This window comes from Triticum dicoccoides, chromosome 7B (genome assembly GCF_002162155.2).
Source record: "Triticum dicoccoides isolate Atlit2015 ecotype Zavitan chromosome 7B, WEW_v2.0, whole genome shotgun sequence".
In the NCBI taxonomy this organism is placed as follows: Eukaryota; Viridiplantae; Streptophyta; class Magnoliopsida; order Poales; family Poaceae; genus Triticum; species Triticum dicoccoides.
Window position 1 is genome coordinate 157,123,319 of NC_041393.1, and position 8,487 is coordinate 157,131,805.

The window sequence follows — 8,487 nt, forward strand, 5'->3', positions numbered from 1 at the left end:
TGAGTTTGGAGAGAAAGAACCCATGCTGCGCTCGAGTCTGTGCCTTCGTGAAGAAGTCGGCCAACTGTAACTCAGAGGGCACATAGTGAAGACCGAGAATCTGATCCTGCACAGCAGCACGCACAAAGGAGTCATCTACACCGATGTGCTTGGTGAGCTCATGCTTCACCAGGTCATGCGCAATACTGATAGCACATGTACTGTCTGACAATAAGGGAGTCGGTGTAGTAGCAGACACACCAATCCTCAAGTAACCATCGTAACCAGATCATCTCAGTCGTCAACATAGCTCGCTCGCAACTCGGCCTCTGTACTCGAGCGAGAAACTGCAGTCAGTTTCTTTGTCTTCCAGGCAATGAGAGAGCCACCAAGAAATACACAGTAAGCAGATAGCGAGCGTCGATCAGAGGGATCACTAGCCCACGTAGCATCAAAGTAGGCCTAGAGCTGGAGAGAGCTGGAGCGGGGAAAGAAAAGGTGGTGAGAGATCATGCCACAAAGATATCGTAGAACACGGAGGAGGTGACTATAGTGGACAGAGGTGGGGCTGAAACGAACTGACTGAGAATGTGGACAGGATAGGATATGTCAGGACGAGTAACAACTAGATAGACAAGGCTCCCAACGAGGTGGCGACAGCGAGTGAAATTAGGAAGAGGATCACCGTCAGAGGCACGAAGCTGAACATTGAGCTCCATAGGAGTCACAACAGTGCGCTCATCACTAAGAGCGGCTCGAGCAAGAAAATCCTGAATATATTTTTCCTGGGAGATGAAGAAGCCATAAGAGGTCGAAGAAACCTCAATCCCAAGAAAATAGCGAAGTGGACCAAGATCACACATGAGGAACTAGTCGCGAAGGCAGGCCTTAACAAAGGCAACGTAGTCAGAGTCGTCGCGGTGATGATCATGTCATCGACATATAGAAGGAGAAGAGTCCGACCACGAGGAGACGTGTGAACAAACAAAGCGGGATCATGATCACTGGGCGAGAAGCCAGCGGCGGTCACCACAGAGGCGAACCGCTCGAACCAGGCGCGAGGGGCCTGTTTAAGACCATAGAGGGAGCGTCGAAGTCGGCAGACCATACCATCAGGAACATAGTACCCCGGTGGTGGCTGCATATAAACCTCCTCACGCAACTCACCATTGAGAAAGGCGTTCTGACCGTCAAGCTAACACAACAAGGAGAGTGCGGATAGTGGTCATGTGGGCCACATGAGCGAATGTTTCATCATAATCGCGGCCCTGCTCCTGCTGAAAGCCACGAGCCACAAGACGGGCTTTGTAACGCTCAGGAGAACCATCGGAGCGAGTCTTAATCTTATAGACCCACTTGCACGTGATGGGACGAACATCGGAAGGAAGGGAAGCCAGATCCCACGTGCCAGAGCGCTCAAGGGCAGCAATCTCCTCGGCCATCGCAAGCTGCCATTCAGACTGAGTCATGGCAGTCCGATAGGAAGTGGGCTCAGCAACAACAGAGAGACCGTACCGGTCAAGAGAATAGCGATCAGGTGGGAGGTGTCGGGGATATACCCCGCGGTGTAAACCGGCCGGAAGTTAACCCGGCCGGACTTGGCGGTTTATTTGAGGTCCCGCTGGCACTTGGCGATATTCATCTGGTGACCCGCCCAGACCTGGCGATTTACCAGCAACCCGCCAGGATGTTGTAACTCACTGGTGACCCGGCGGACGGGTACGAGGAGCGACAAGACCCGGTGGCCCGTCTGGCGTTTCATGAAGGCCGGTTCAACTATTGTGGGCCGGTTTAAGAGGAAAGGCATGAGGAATATTTACCTTACAAGGAGTTAAGACCAGGACTTGTATCCAGTTTGTATTAGAGATAGACTAGTCCTAATCCTAATAGGACTCCACATGTAACCCGCCCCTTCAACATATATAAGGAGGGGCAGGGCTCCCCAAGGAGGGAGAGGCGACAAGCAAGAAGAAACAATCTTAGGGCTAGACACAAAGAGGAGAGCCGGTTAACGGCGACTCCCTCATGATGATAATGAGACCTAGCCTCAAACAACATGTAGGGTTTTTACCGGATGATGTTTCCCGGGGCCCGAAGCTGTCTAAATCCCTGTCTTGTGTTGCGTCTCTCGATTCCGCTCAACCCTTCTCAAGCTACCGCATAGATGCGTTGGCCTCGCGACTAAGTCCTGACACTAAGGACATCTGCTGTGACAAATCCACCACAGTTGGCGCCCATCGTGGGGCCTGCGCACGGCGGTGATGAGTTCTTGAAGGGATTTCCTCCAGGGATCGAGAAGTTCGCGTTGGTCTGATGGAAGAAGAGCCGGCACGGAACAATCGCGTTGGATAACCCGGCATGACAACCCTGGACACAGCGGACAAGTTAAAGGAAATTAGGGTTACACTTATGTGTGCATCTGCTGTTCATATGATCCGTCCAAATTCAGAATCAGCCAAGTTCGACGGAAGGTTTTTCGCCGAAATCGTCAAGAAGATTTTTCCGCCAGAGTCCACCGCGGGTGGTGTTTGAGGGCCAGCTTGACCCGCCGGTCTCCGGCACGGACAGAGCGATCCTCTAGCGGAGTTTCTACAAAGGCAGAGTGGGTCATGGGCCGCCCAAGTTTGAAAAAAAAGGGGTTAAGAGAAGGCCGCGACCCGGAAACGGATAGACGTGACCACGGAGTTGTTGTCATTGAAACCAAGTACTGTTACTCTCCGTCCCATATGGAAATCAAAAGAAAGGAAAAGGAAAGTTAAGAGAAGGATACGTGAGGCAAAGGCCATATCAATAGAGGCTAATCAGTGTCCACGTACAGATCATTTGTCGTTCACAAACATCAGATATGAAGCGCGTGCCAGCATAATTTTGCACTGGCGTACCTCCGGGCCATGCTGCTAGACGGATACACATGCAAATCACCGCCCCCGCTGTTCGGTTTACATCTACCCGCTTCTATGGCCGGATCGCCCGTTCGCACCGGCTTACAATGCCACGGTCGACTCATCTGTTGTCCGGGCGAATCAGGTGTTATCCCCTATATATTTTATCAGCACATGCTTTGTTTGAAAACAATTACTCTAGTATGTGGTATTTTTTCGCAGGGCCATTATTCATTTCAAAGGTGTTGCAAAGGGGCATGCGCTGATATTTTTGTACTACCGCGTTCGTGTCGTGCTGCTTGACGGATACATGCGCAAGTCGTTGCCCCTGCTACATCAACACACGCGAAAACTCCCGTCAGAGCCGGTTTATAACGCGTAGACAACTTACTCGTTTGCACCGGTTTACATTGCCGCGGCCGGTTCATCTGCCTTGCTGCCGCGGCTGACTCGGCCATGATCGATTTCAGCTTCACTATGGTGATCATCCACCCCGCAGTGGATAGTAACTGGCCTAACATATCAGGTGAAATCCATCCAGTATGTTTTTATATTAAATATTGCTTTCTTTAAAAGAGCAATTACTCTGGCTTGCGGTATTTTTTTTGGGGTGCAGGGCAAATGTGCATTGCAAGAGCGATGGTCATATAAAGGATATCATGCATCGGACCCGTCGTAATGATCTATGAATACATGTGCAAGCCACGGCCTCGGCAGTCCGGTCTATGTCAACATACGGCCGATTGGCCTGTCCGCGCCGGTTTACAACGCCGTGGCCGGCTTTCTCGTCCGCACCGGTTTACAACACCGCGATTGACTCACCCATCCGTACTGGCTTACAATGCCGCGGCCGACTCATCTATCCGAGCTGCCTCTGATGTTGCGGTCGTTTTTGTCGTCCGTCTCTCGCGGCCTGGTCTACATTAACATACCGGGCCGCACCTGTCTGCATGAGCTGTTTATTGAGTATGAGCAAGTCACAGCTTGGGTAGCCCGGTTTTCTTTCAAAATGGAGGCAAATTATCATATACTATCAACTGCCGTCTACACTGGATGGCTCAATGGGCAGGCGCACAAGTCGCCGCCACTACAGTTTGGTTAACTTCAAATCGTCAATTGGAAGGAACCATTGGCCGAGTTGCTGACACGGCTCATACGTGATCATTCATAACCCGCCGTAGTCATCACAACCTTCTGTGGATTCACATCGTGTTATCAACACTAATGATATACAAGTTATGCCAGTTTATATCACGGTCAAATATGGAGAGTTTCAAGCCAACTCCTCGAGTCACCTTGAGACTCGGGGGCTACGATGACATGACTAAGCAAATCTTGCCAGCAAATTTAAGAACCCCAAGACAATGGAGGGAAAGATAACCCGGTCCCGGAGGCTACTGTTATTTGAAGGCCGTCAGAAAATTTCCGGCTTAGTAAGTATGTGACAGTTACAAAATCCCGGCTCAATGAAGAAATTCCGGATCATCAGAAAGGATTCCGGTTTAAAATCCAGCTCAAGGGAAGTCAGTCTCACTGAAGCTCTCAAATATCTGGTTTAAAATCCGGTTCAAGGGAAATCTGTTCTCCCACAAAGCTCTGAAGCGCCCAAATCTGGTTTAACAATGTCCGGTTCAAAAAAGGAATTAACTTCTCGCAAGTTCGAGTTTAAAGACCGTCAGAAAATTTCCGGCTGAAAATGAAGATTCCGGTTTAAAATCCGGGTCAAGGGAAAGATGTCTCCCACAAAGCTTTGAAGCTCTCAATATCCGGTTCAAGAAGAATTTATCTCTTGCAAAAAAGTTAAAAATTACCGAAGAGGACCTGCTGCCATGATGTGCGGTTCAAACATGGGTATCCTGCCTTATTGGCCTAACATATTATTGATCACATGGGGGCTTCTGCTTCATAAAGCGGGGTCTCTGTTCTTTTTTACATCATGCGTGGTTACACGGAGGTTCTGTCTTAAAGCGGCCTCCGGTTTACCTCTTGGGTTAGCTTTTCAAAGCACCATGTTATGTCACTTGGGGGCTTGGTCGTGTCCGAACCAATGCAACACCTCTTGATAGGCGAAAGCCACCAGATCACTTGGGGACATGGTCAAGTCTGAACCAGTCACGCCTCTTGATCGGCCTAAGGCCACAGAGTCACTTGGGGGCTTGGTCGAACTCGAACCATTGCCACGCCACTTGATCGGCATAATGCCACGGTTTCAGTTGGGGACCTGGCTGACTTGAACCATAGCTACACCTATTGGGAGCTTGGTCGTGTCCGACCATGGTAATACCATCTGATCGGCTCAGTAAAGCCTCCTTTTTTGCAAATGGTTTTATCATTGCCTTTGCTTGAAATTTTCTTTAATAAATATTTCTTCTTTGTTGCGTTCTCAAACCGACAAAATTCGCAGACCGGTTCGACTGTCAATTGACGGAACACGGTCAATTCTTAATCCGGAGACTATCTGCCCGGTTTGATTTTATGTTACCATCTTATTATGGAGTAAACCGATGTTCATTAACCCGGCTTGACTTTCAATTACAAGTTGTTAGTACACGATCAAGTTATAATCCGGAGACTATCAACCCGGTCTGGTTTGACTACGAGTCGCCGGTATTATATATGGTTAAACCGGTGTTTGTCACAACCCGGTACAGTTTTATCATAAACCGACACAGTATGAAAGGAGTTATCACCATTACTACAAAAAGTTGGTAAACCAATGATGTGATTCAATGTCACAGGTATGATATATTTCATTGATTATTCTTAAGTGTAGCCTTGGTTATAAACCTGGGTTATATGTTGGGCATTATGACCCGTCCGGCGGTAAAACCGCCAGGACACTTTTAACTTGTTGTATGCAGAGACAGGTTGAATAAAGCATGATGATAAATTATCCGGTGTTTATTAAGCCGGCCTGGCTTTGGACTATATGTCGCCAGTATATATTTGGATTGCGCCATTGGAATCATGCGTTTATAAATCATTGGGTTATATTATTCAAATAGCCAAACTTGGCTGCATTTTCATTATGATATTGAATGAATAAGGTTTTCATACTGGATTATATTATCTTGAATAGCCAACATGGCTGGATTTTTATTATGGTTTTTAACAACCGGTATTATTGAGGTTTTCAAAGTCGCTTTAGCGCAATGACTATTATTTTATCAAAGGATATGATTTATTTTGCAATGGAACGAATAGTCCCGACTCGCTGCAGGCTTACGACCCGTCATTTGGGGGCTACATTATTCAAGTTGAGATTATATCAAATATGCAAGTCTCATGTCGCTGCAAGCATGCACCATGATACTTGGGGGCTAATGCAAAGTCATTTTTATTGGCCTTATTAAAGACCCGACTCATCATATCATAATGAGCCGGCCCTTGGGGGCTACCAATTGCTCCTGTCAACAATTCAAGTTTTATGGGCATCAGTCAATTACAAGTCCCAGGTTGCTGCAAGCATGACAACCCAGCACTTGGGGGCTACATAGTATGGAGTATTCGGTTTTTACTAGTCACTGGGATGAACAACATGGATTTCTTTGAAAGTGGCAGTATTTATATTGAAGCAAAGTCTTAAGCCACCACTTTGTTCTGCTCAAAGACTTGGGGGCTACAGGTATTATATTATTATCGAAGAAATATTTTCAAATTCTCTGATTGAGCAAACTAGGTTGACCCGGCGTCACCAATCATTATGACCCTGTGGCTGCAATCCGGCGTCATTAATAATCATGAACCGGCGTTGGAAACAATCATGAACCGGTGTCTGCAACAATCATGACTCGAAGTCAGCAAATTGAGTATGACGCTGGCTTATTGACCTGGATTTTCTAGAATGAGGAAATTACAAGGACTTAAGTATGATCAGGTGCCGGTCTATAAGAATTCTTAACCCGGAGCACAACCTGCCAAATTTGTTCTGGTGTTTATTTTGCAGCATAAGTTTACCATGGATAAATCCAAGCTAAACTTGGGGGCTAATGTCGGGGATATACCCCGCGGTGTAAACCGGCCGGAAGTTAACCCGGCCGGACTTGGCGGTTTATTTGAGGTCCCGCTGGCACTTGGCGATATTCATCTGGTGACCCGCCCAGACCTGGCGATTTACCAGCAACCCGCCAGGACGTTGTAACTCACTGGTGACCCGGCGGACGGGTACGAGGAGCGACAAGACCCGGTGGCCCGTCTGGCATTTCATGAAGGCCGGTTCAACTATTGTGGGCCGGTTTAAGAGGAAAGGCATGAGGAATATTTACCTTACAAGGAGTTAAGACCAGGACTTGTATCCAGTTTGTATTAGAGATAGACTAGTCCTAATCCTAATAGGACTCCACATGTAACCCGCCCCTTCAACATATATAAGGAGGGGCAGGGCTCCCCAAGGAGGGAGAGGCGACAAGCAAGAAGAAACAATCTTAGGGCTAGACACAAAGAGGAGAGCCGGTTTACGGCGACTCCCTCGTGATGATAATGAGACCTAGCCTCAAACAGCATGTAGGATTTTTACCGGATGATGTTTCCCGGGGCCCGAAGCTGTCTAAATCCCTGTCTTGTGTTGCGTCTCTCGATTCCGCTCAACCCTTCTCAAGCTACCGCATAGATGCGTTGGCCTCGCGACTAAGTCCTGACACTAAGGACATCTGCCATGACAAATCCACGACACGAGGCGAGGCCGAGCACGGAGGTTATGAACCGGCGGAGGCGTGAAAGGAGGCGCTCCAAAAGTGCAAGGCGCGTCAGTAGAATCATCCTCAACACGAGGGCGGCGAGTGTAGTTGAGAGGAATAGGAGAGAGAGAGGCCGACATACCGGAGAGGATGGTGGAGAGGTGGATGATGAGGGTGGGGAGGAGGATGTAGGGGAAGGTGGTGTCGGTGGTGGATGAGGAAGAGTGAGACGTGCCGGAGGAAGGGGGGAGACATGAGGCATAGAAGAGGGTGTATCGGGAAGGAGAAGGAAAGAAATATCGTCCACAGAAAAGGTCGAGGAGGAAGGACGCGGGTAGTAAGAACGAGACTCATCGAAAGTCACATCACGTGAAATGCACAGTCAACGACCAGCAGGATCCCAACATCTATAGCCCTTGTGCTCATCACTGTAGCCAAGAAAAACACACTCAACCGACTGGGCAGTCAATTTGGTGCATTCTCGCGGGGCAAGAAGAATATAGCACACACGTCCAAACATACGAAGAGCTGAGTAGTCAGCAGAATGACTAGTGAGACACTCCATAGGAATACCACCCTACAAGGCAGCTGATGGCTGAATGTTGATGACATAGGTGGATGCGGAAATGGCTTCAGCCCAAAAGTGTGGTGGAAGAGAGGCGGCGATCATCAGCGCACGAGCCGTCTCAAGCAGATGACTATGCTTACGTTCTGCAACGCCATTCTGAGCATGGGCACCAGGACATGAGAACTGGGCAAGATACCTTGTTCCGCAAGAAAACCACGCAACATCTTGGAGATATACTTTCTAGCGAAGTCAGCACGAAAAGTACGAATGGGCGTGGAAAACTGGGTGTGAACCATGGCAGCAAATCGCTTGTATATAGAGAGACCCTTGCTACGAGATTTCATAAAGTAGAGCCAAGTATAACGAGAGAAATTATCAATAA